Consider the following 11,185-nt stretch of genomic DNA (forward strand, 5'->3'; position numbering starts at 1 on the left):
TTCTTCCCCACCATACTGAGGGCTCAGCGTTGGTTTCTGTAGCTGACAGATCATGCATCCAGCAGCAGGAGTCGATGTTGTCAGCCATGGTGAGAGGGAGTCTGCCATCAGCGCTCCATTCACATTGTGCCAACACGAGGGTGGCCAGGGCAGGGGGCCTGCTGTCCTCCTTGTTTTTTAGGGCCTCCTCTGCCGTGGGTCCTTTCTGCTGGGCACTGATGTGGGTCACCGTGTGCTTACTCCCTGGGGTCCCTCCACACGTTACCCTCCCAGATCTCTTTGCCTCTGATCTTCTCATCTTTGTACATTCTTCCCCAACCAGCCAGGCCATTCACCACTTCCCAGGAGCCCATGTTTATCCTTATGTCAGGTCACTTCTCCCTCCCCAGCAAGTGGGTGACAGGTATACCCCTGGCAGCTGTGCCCACTGGGAAGACTTCCCCTGCTGCTGTCTTCAGGGTCACCTGAAACCTACACCTGAGAGTGTAGGGCAGAAGCACTCCTTGTTAGCTTGCTGCAACACATCGAGCCGACCTATCTGTGAGCCCTGGACCTGGGTGTTTCCTTTTCCACCAGCCGGTCATAGGGAATGTCCCATGTGGTCCTAGGTGTGAACTAGGGGTGAGGTGAGGTAGCTGGGGAGTTTGTTTCATAGTCTCCTAGAGAAGGTTAATTCCTGGCACTTAGAGAAGGATGTCAACCTGGGAGCACTTAAGCAGGAAGGCTGCAGGGATGTGGGGCCAGCACCACAGTGTCTGCCACACTAGCAAAAACCAGTTATAAAATAGAAATAAAAAAAAAATAGAAAGAAAAATCCTATTCACCATATTAACCAGGAATAAATTTAATAATAACAACCTAGAGCCTATATAAATAAAGCTCTAACATCTTATTAAAGATCTTAAAATAAGACACCCCCCCCAAAAAAATGGAGAAACACAGCATGTTCCTGGTATAAGAAAGCTTAATAGCATAAAGACATCACTCCTCAAATTAACTTAAAAATGAAATGCCATTCAATTCAGCAGTCCAGTGCTTTTCTTTGGGAGGGGGCACTGGGAATGCCTGAAACTATTTTAAAGGTTATATACAGTAATAACTATCTGAGAATGACCAAGAGAAGTTTGAAGGAGAAAAGTATTTTGAGGAGTTCCCTTACAAAATAATGAAAGTTGTTATACTATTCTATATAACATATATATATAGCATCATAATCTAAACAATATGCCAGAGGAATAAATTAATAGATCAAGAGCAAAATAGAGAACCAGAAATAGATCACACTCTATATGAGAACATAACACATGTAAAGGGCGACACTTTGTTCAATGTGAAGAGTATGTTTTTGTACTAAATGACCCAGGGATAACTGGTTGGCTATGGGGGTGGAGGTGCATACTAGAACCCAGACTTCACATCATAAACAAAAATAAATTCCAGATGAAATGCTCAAAAACGATAAGTTTGGAGAAAGTTTAATACTTTCCACCTGAGAAGCAGCGCCCTGAGTTCTATGTTCAGGGAGGGGAGTAAAAGAGCCTCATTGCTATGAGCTTGGATGCTCCAGCATTCCTTGCTTGGCAAACTCCAATGATTGGAATGGTGATGTGAACAGGTACTATGTCCCAAAGCACTTTTCCAGAATGAGCCTGTTTCCATAGTGGGGCAATACACCATTTCATCCCAACTTCACCACAGCGAGGCTTTCTATGCCTCCGAAAGTCACCCAGCATTTCCATATCTCAATTTCCTTACTAATAGAAGACTGTGAAGATTCAATAAGACAAAGGCAACACACTTAAAAGGGTTCCTGGCACAACGTAAGCACCCCATAAATGTTAGCTATTATGATTTTTATTATTATTATCATTAATAGAGTCCTTGTTTTCCTCTGTCAATGTATCAAGTAAAACCAACCGGTCATTACCAGAAAACATTCTCCCCGAACATTGTAGACATCAATTGCTTCTCATCTAACCATTAATGCACAGGCGCGTGGCCCGATAGAAACAGCTAAAGCAGTGGGTCATGACTGCATCCGTTTCCAGTAGCACCTGCTTTCCTGTACTTATTATAGTTATTATTCTGCTAGCTCTGTGACTTTAACACATGGCTATTTATTTTCCTTTATAATTTTTTTTTCAAAGGCTGTTATCTCACTCTTTGTGAAAATCAAACCTAACTAGGTCTACTTGTAGCCTATCATTTGCTAATGTATTTTTTTTCTGTTAAAGAATTTTTCTCTGCTAACTCTGAGAGGTAAGAAAGCACGCCTGGCTTGACCCTATCAAGCTAGACTCATCCCTATGTCATAGTGTTCTATTTTAATTAGACTCCCCACCAGTTTTCCCAGTTCCAAGACAAGACTCCCCAGGGATCCGTGAGATCTGAAAAAGATTTTCCATAAAGTAATCTTAGAAAAGAAGAAGTCCTGAAACACATCTGCGTTTGCCCTATAACTGAAGAGCTTGCCCTAACGGGAGACCAGCTGTGACCCCTGCTACATCTCAGACTTCCTCTGGCCAGATCTGAGTCATCCCTTCCTCAGCTGTTTGAGGTGGCTCCCATTCTTGCACTTGAGATGGTATCTCTTTGGTCTCTTAAACAGATAACGGGCTTTCGGCAGAGGAAGCTAACATTTATTAAACACCTACCGTGTGACCAGGCACGATGCTCAGCTCCTTACATGTGTACAGAGCACCAGCTAAGTATTTGAACTGCTTTGATGTTTTTCAAATAACTTCGTATTTTAAAATAGTTTGATTTGCAAGAAGTTGCAAGAAACAGTACACAGTTCCCACGTACTTTTTCCCCTAGATTCCCCCAATGATAAAATCATACATAACCATAGCACATGGTCATGGCCAGGAAAGTGACATTGGTATAATACATTAACCCAGGCACCACCCTCAACACATTTCACTGCATTTCATGTCACAGATTTGCTTGCATTTGGATCCGGTTCCTCGTTAGTCATGAGCAACTTTGGGAGGAACCCAAACCATCTCTCTGCTTCAGCTCACTTATCTGTAAAATGGAGACAACAATCGTACCTCCATCATAGGATTACGGTGAGAATTCGATAAGATTAGCTATTATTATTCATGAACCCTTACAACAACGCTCTGAGGTAGACAGTGTGGGAGAGACTGTGTGCAAATTTGGCTGCCAGGCCTCTCCTTCCCTTGAGACTTTGTATTTCTTCCCATCAAGGGCTACAGGCCATCTCCTCACCCTTTGCGGAGTTCGGCTTCGTGAGTGAGCGTTGTTTCGGCCAACTGAACACAGCAGAGGTGGCAATGTGCCCGTTTTGAGCCTGTGTCTCAAAAGGCCTGTGTTCTCTCTCTTTCTCTGAGTATAGCTTCCTCCAGATGAACAAGCCCAGGCTGGCTTGCCTTGTGAGGAGAGACGTCTGACCCAGATCACCTCCGTCACCCCAGCGGCCAAGCCCCAGAGGTAGAGCTGCCTTGCCGACTGTAGACATACAAGGGGCCCACTGGAAACCACAAGAATGCCCAGCAGGGTCCAGCCTAAATGTCCGACTCCCGGTGAGCCAAAGAAATGGTTTGTTGCTTACCACTAAATCTTCAGGGCTTGTTATGCAGCTATGGATCACCGATACAGGTGGTACCGTGCAAATACTGATGATCGTAATTGCACGTGATGAGAATTAACAAGATAACGTACGTAATGCCTTTAGCATGTGGCGCATGAGAAATCCTCAGTCAACGTTAGTTGTTACTATCAGCCCCCTTACCATCCTATTTTACAAGATGAGAAAACTGACATTTGAAACCACTGAGGAAGTTTGCCAATAAACAGGTGAGCCTATTTTCCAACACTGGTCAGTTTCCAAAGCTGTGCACTTTTCCCTCTTGGAAAATGTCTCTGTTTCCTCTGTCCTCATGTCGTCGGGATATGTAATACTGTACTAATTCACCAGAATTGAAATAATGATACATGTCAAATGGTGCTCACTCTTCCCCTTTTCCCCGTGATTCTGTAACAAACTTTTACATCAAAAGTTGATAATATGAAAGAAAGTTGACGGTATGAATATTATCATATACGCATATCCACACACAAAGAAAAATGTTTGACATTTTCAATTATTCATTTAAAATGAAAACACTCAAATCAGCATTGTGAAGGAAATCCCAAGTTTACTTCAAGTCTTTGTCTGTTAAAATACTCTAATAGCAACTGATTTCCATCTCCGTGTAGGAACGAGTGCCCCAGGAATTCTCCACTACCGTTATGTTTGGAACATTCTGGAATGCTGGGCAGAAGTCACTTTAACGTAGCTGAGGGGAAAAAAAGAGTCAAAGGAAATAAAATCTCAGTAATTGTTAGTCCTACAACAGCACAATATATGTTTTTTCAGGTGAGGGCCATGGGCTGAGCCCACGTACTGGTGTGTGCAAGTACAACGTACTAATGTAAATGAAGAGACAGAGCCACACCAAAGTCCGTGAGAGAGAAAAAGATGAGAAGATGCTACACCGGTGTGTCCCTTTATCAAGAAGCCAGACACAGTGTGAGTGGAATGTTTAGGAAAAGGACACAGATGACCTGATGGTTTATATTGTCACAGACCAAGTGCAATCATAGCTAGAATATAAAAAGTACAAAGTTGAGTTCATCTTCTTTTGATAAGCCAATCGTGTAACCATGTTTATGGCCACTGTATAAGTTATCACTTCCACTCCCAGAGGAGTGACAAATGTGCCTCTCAGCACTCCTCATATGCTAGTATCCCAGAGAAGAAACTGAAAGGCAAAAAGCCAGCCTAACATGTAGGGGGTCCTTCAGCCACAGTGGGAATTAATGGAATCCTTCCCCAGAATGAAAGAGAATGTCATGCCTCAGGGCAGAGACAGCTGGTAGGTCACCCAGTGTTTACCTCTCCCCTTTTCATACTAATTAAACCCTGATTTGGTTGGGGGGAGCCATATGCCAAAATGAAAAAAATGTACTTCCCAAACTTCCCTGCATGTGAGTGGCCATGTGACGGAGTTCGTGAGAGTGGTATGTAGGCTGAAGTTCTTAGGTGAGGCTTTTGTCACTTTGCTTCTCCCTTCTTCCTTCCTGGAATGCGGTCGTGATAATTGGAGCTACGGCCTCCAGTTTGCAATTATTTTATATCTCAGTGCCTTGAATCTCAGTCCAAGTTCTCTCACTCTGTAGCCGAGTAATGAACGGAACTTTCCTGTGCCTTGACTTCTCATCGGGATAACAGTAGTATCCAGTCATAAATGGGATTGTCCCCATAAATGACCTTGCAGAATGATTGGTTATAGTGAACGTTTTGCCAAAGATAGGTGTGTTTTTGTAATAGGTGTAGGAACAGTAGTAGGTATAATATTTTTTGGAACAATTATGATAATAAAGTGATTTGAGGGCCAGACTAGGAAATAAGGTTGACACGAGGAATTTGGCTTTGATCCCACAAAAAGGACATACTGAATAATTTTCAGCAGGAGAGTGACATGACAGCATCTGAGTTATAGGAAAACTCTGGATAAATTCAAGAACTATGCTAGAGACGGAATTAACTCCCTTGGTTACCAACTTTTCTATTTAGAGGCAAAGGGTATTAAATGGGAGGAGAACTACTATTTGCTCAGAAATTAAGTTGGAGTTGAGGGAGCCTTGAGCAGGGCTCCTGGATATTTCTCAGCAGGGTGCTCTGGGCCTGTTTTGCAACTTCCCAAAGCAGGATTTTCCTGCAATGTCAGTGTAAGCTCAGGCACAAATGAAATTTTTTAAAAACTATAGTTGGATGCTAAGTTAGATTCAAAAACATCTTCAAATTCCAAGTGTAGAAACTGCAACTGATTTAGACACCACAGTAGTTGAGTTCTTACAATTATTGAAGGAAAATATTATTTTGAAGTCATTTTACAAAGTGTGTTGTGTGTGATTTGCTATAGAAATGTTCTATGTAAAGACTATAAGACATCAATAGTTATACTGAGTTAAACTACCTAAACACCTAATTTAAGCTACATAAAAACTGCTATTCAGCAGGCATCTTTTTTTTTTAACTTATTTTGATATTTCTCACTTGATATTGTCTGTAAAATCGAGTACAATGAATCAGACCACCTCTAAGGTCTCTTCCAACCCGAATCCATGTGCTTTTCGAAACATCCACAAACGGGCAGACGATTGTCTGTGTGATAAAATAACTCCCAGAGTGCTTTTGCTAAGTATCACCTCATCTAATCCTGAAAACAGTCCTCTGAATTAGGTGACTATTATTACCCCATTTTACAGATAAGGACACTTAGGTGCCCTGAAAGTTAAGTCAATTGCCCAAGATCACAGATACAATAAGGGAGAAAAAAAATAAGGTAAGTGTATCGCAGAGCTTAAGGTAGAACGAAAAGGATGGGAGAAAGTCACATATGATATGAGTTAGAGTGAAGGAAAAAGAACTTGAGTCCATACCCCTGAGGCTGGTCATGGGCATTCCTCAGGGCTGGGTATTCCGTCCCGGCTGCATCAGCATCTCATCAGGAAGTGCTCAGGCCTGGCTCCTGGGGTAGAACGAAGAAAATCTGGAGTCGTCATGGCAGCACCAGGCTTTGACTACATAATTTTCCTGTCCTCCTCACTCTGCCTCTCTGGCCTCCAACATAGCATGAGTCTCCACCAAATTTAGGACTCCTGGTTTACTGCAGAATGGCCGACATAACCACAAGACACATATGGAAGCCAGGAGAGGGACTGAGGTTTCACTAGGGCGGTGCCCGTGGCTGCTTCTGGAGTGAGGATCCCAGGCAGCCCAGGAGCTGGATCAGCCATGTCCTTGACACTGCTCCCAGCTTGACCTTGAGAGGATGATCTCTCCCCTCCAGGAAATCAGGGCTGGTGACCCTCAGCCGGTGCTAGGAGAGCCACTGGGCTTTCAGCTAGGTGCTTGGATCCTTAGCAATAGGGCTGCAGGGCCTTACTACTCAAAGTGTGGTCCGAGGACCAGCAACAACAGCATCAACAAGGAGGTGGTTATACATGACGAATCCTGAGACCCAATCCACATCTACTAAATAGCCCCTGCATTCATTTTAACGAGATCCCCAGGGGAAATGTGCACCCAGGAAAGTCTGAAGAGCTCTGAAGTATAAGACGATTTACAAATATTAAAGCAGTTCTCACTTTTTAAAAAATTCTGATGTCAAAGTAGACCAGTTAAATCAGAATCTCAAAGCTCCCCCGGCTGATTTTCAGAGGCAGCCTCGGTCAAGAGCCACTGTTCGAGTGTGGCCCATCCTTCTTTTCTAAATCAAACTTACACTGGCCACTTCTAGACATCAGTTGGCAAACCAATACCATTTCATGGCAAAGAACACACAAATCTTTAATTAAAAGAGGGAAATAAAGGCAACAGAATGAGCTTTTCATTAGCAAAAACTTATTTCATTGAAAGGGTTGGTTTTTATTCTAAATTTATGTCTTTTATTCTAAAATTATCATTTTGTCATTTTTTAAAAAAATGTTCTTTCTTGGGGCGCCTGCGTGGCTAAGTCGTTAAGCGTCTGCCTTCGGCTCAGGTCATGATCCCAGGGTCCTGGGATCGAGCCCCGCATCGGGCTCCCTGCTCGGCGGGAAGCCTGCTTCTCTCTCTCCCACTCCCCCTGCTTGTGTTCCCTCTCTTGCTGTGTCTCTCTTTGTCAAATAAATAAAATCTTTAAAAAAATGTTCTTTCTTTTATAAAATATTAGAAAAATTAACGTTGTCCATTACAAACTAAAAAGCAACTAACCCTACCCGGTACCTTGAAGTTTTTTTTTTAATCCAAAAGTCTAAGAATCACAACTCTAGAAAATTGATTTAAATATTTCAGTGGACACACTTGCCACCTCTCACTCCCTACTTCCTTAAATTAAAACCCAAATCACCTCCCTCAGTAAGGTACTACATCATGAGTCAGAACTCAGGAAATGATTCCAGCCTTGGGAATATGCATCTTGGTAAAAAGTAGGCAGCAAGTCAGGCTAAATAACGGAGGGTGTCCATTATGTAACATGTTGGATTTTTTTTTTTTTGAAAAAATGGCGATATTAAGATTAACGACTCAAACTGGCCATCTACAAAGGAATTTCTTGGAAAAGCGCTGGACCAGTGACTCTCAAATTTTAGCATGCCTCAGAATCACCTGGAGGGTATGTTAAAATCCAGGTTACTGGTTTCACCCCTGGAGTATTTGATTCAGTAGGTCTAGAGTGGACTCTGAGAAATTTGCATTTCTAACAAGTTCCCAGGTCTAGTTGCTTGCCCAGGGAACCACACTTTGAGAACCACTGCTCTAGCTAGAGAAAAACTGCTAGAGAAAATGTGAGTCACAAAGATAAAAAAAAAAATTAGCGATATTAGTTATTAGTTATAGAGTTATAATAGTTATATATTAATGTATATTAATTATTACATATAGTTACTATATAGTTTTATATATATAAACTACTATATGTGTATTAGTTTAGTTTGTCTATACAGCAAGAATGTCATTTGAAGGTAATGATTTGCAGTGATCTTAGAAAATGATTGTTTAAAAAGCAGCATCATATGAGCCAAGAATCCCTCGGGCGGGGCGGGGGGGGAGCTCTGATGTCTGAGCCCGCTGAATTATTCCATAGGCAGGGGTCTCGTTCCAGCCCCAAACTTCACATCCGACCGAATCTTCCGCACATCCCTCCCCTTCTCCATTTGGACTTCTGATTTATGGAACAAGTCTAACAAGAGGCAATCTTCCCAAAGGTTGGCTCCTTTCCCATCCCGCTGTCCAGTGCTGACAACAGACCCACTAAATTTAGCGCAAGTGGAAAAAACGCGGCGCAGTCCCACCACGGCGCGCACCTGCAACCCACCGGACAGCCCACCATCCTCCGAACGGTTCTCAGAAAAATTAGGCTATCTTTCATTAGCTATCTATCATGTGGCCTCCACCAGGCTGCGGGATATGAGGGCCATTTAATTAGGCCCTGCACCACTCTCTGGTGTGAAAAGGCTCTCCGACGCTTTGATTCCCCACTGCTACGCAGCAGGAAGTTCTTGGCGATAATTGACATAGGATTTCCTTGTTAACCAGCAGCAGACATGCCGGATTAAAGCGACAGAGATCTCGAGAAGAAAGTGAAAGAGATAAGAAGCTCGGGAAGACTTCTGCTTATTTGGCACTTGAAGACCGGGAGGAAACAGCAATCACCCACTCAAGTGGCGACTCCCAGAGTGGAAGGGCATCCCCTTATCAGACCCATTTCAGCTTGGCTGATCAAAGATTGACTTCCCGTAAAATCACATAGGCCTGGGGTTTGTTAGTTTATTAAGCGGCAGGTTTTAGGAATTATCACAGGTTTAAAGATGGATTGCAGTTTATGTGAAGGGGGAGAGGATTATCGGGTTTTCATCTTAACAATTATAAAATATCACAGCTGAAAGCTTGCTTGCAAATGACATAATTTTCCACTACCGACTAAACAGGTCATTGTGAGGCTGCATGTAAGCGTTCTCGACGAGGAAGGAAATGCAGGCAAATTAACTCCGGGGAGGAACGAGGATGAGGGGCCTCCAGACGCCTTGTTCCACTTGGGAAGCTGGTGCAATCCCATTTTGCCCTGTGCGGTTCCGTAGGTAATTATATTTAATTTCTTACTGGGGCCGTTTAGGTCGGCTTGCATTCAAAGAGAGGGACAAGAGAAGCAGCCCACTGAGATGGTTCTTAAAAAGCCATTGTGATAAATGATATCGAAATAGATCCACATGAGCCGAGTGAAATGAAATGTCTACTTTGGAGTAGAGACAATTATTGTATATCACTTAATAACTTAACCTTACAAGAGCACACGTGGCATTAATAAAGGGCTGGGAGCTGCAAAAAGCATGTTAGGGGACTTCCTTTTGACAACTCTATACAAGTCCGGGAGTGGCAGAATGAGACAAGTCAGCCAGCCCGCTCGCACTGTGCACTTGACCATGGATCCGTGCTTCCGATTAAATACCTGATGGCAAGGGCTTGCATCCTTGCTGATTTTTAAAAGTAACATTTATGGAGTTTGGGGGGTTTGTTTTCATCACCAAAGAAATCTGTGTCGAAGGCAGGAAATTTGGGAAATATGGCAAAATATCAAGAATGAAGAAGAATAATCCGCTCCCCCCACCACACACACACACCGATTGGTAAGCACTGGTAAAGCACCACAGGCTTTGTTGTTACCTATACACAAATATGTAATGTCTCATACAACCTGGCTCACTGCCGTATTTTTTTAAATGTCTAATTTACTTAACAATAAGCCATGATTGTTTCCCTATATTTAGTAAATGTTATTCGAAGGTATGCTTTTGGATTGTGGCACTATGTATGATAATATCATTGATTTAGATAATCCCCAATAGTTGGACATTTAGATTGCCATCGGTTTTTTGCTATTATTAACAAAGCTGAAATGACCAGGCTTGAACATAAATCTTTGCATGTTTTACTGCTTCCTTTGAAGAATTAGAAGTAGAATCTCAGGCTCAAAGGGCAGAGACATTTTTAAGGACACTGCTACCTACTCAAGCTTGCAGATTTTCAACCTAGCTTGAAAATAATTTGTCCGGTGTTAAAGTCAGAAGCATTTTGTGCCCTCTACCCTGGACTGAGCGCAAATGACAGAGGCTATGTCATGGAAAGAAGATCCGTCACTCTGCATCCCTTAGATTCTTGCGTTCTGATCTGACCTTTTGCCATGAAGCTCTGTGACAGACTATGACAATAAACAGAGACTCAAGAATCAAGTCAATGGGGCCACACTCTGAAGATAATTATGTCAATGTTAACGACTTAAACATGGAACACATCTTTCATCCAAGAAGTTCAAGTTCCTCTAAGAGCACCAATTCATTATCATTCACAAGTGCAAACGGAATTGGTTGAAAAAAAACAACAAAAACAAAAACCTTGAAAGAAAACTGAAAGAAAGGCAGGCAGCTGATTCTGGACAGAGCTTTTTAACAAAATGCCCCTCAGTACCTGATCTAGTAGAGAAAAGAGGCTTTTTTTTCCTTTCTTTTTAATTTTATTTATTTTTTTAATTTGCTGCAAAAAGACTGGGGCCAGTCAGCCATCAAGTGTTTGAGGCTATTTTGAAAACAAGAAAACACACATCATCTTTGCCTTTTGTGTCCTTAACACGAGTCT

This window comes from Eumetopias jubatus, unplaced genomic scaffold (assembly GCF_037043125.1).
Source record: "Eumetopias jubatus isolate StellerSeaLion01/CBP00866 unplaced genomic scaffold, mEumJub1_p1.0 scaffold_17, whole genome shotgun sequence".
Classification (NCBI taxonomy): domain Eukaryota; kingdom Metazoa; phylum Chordata; class Mammalia; order Carnivora; family Otariidae; genus Eumetopias; species Eumetopias jubatus.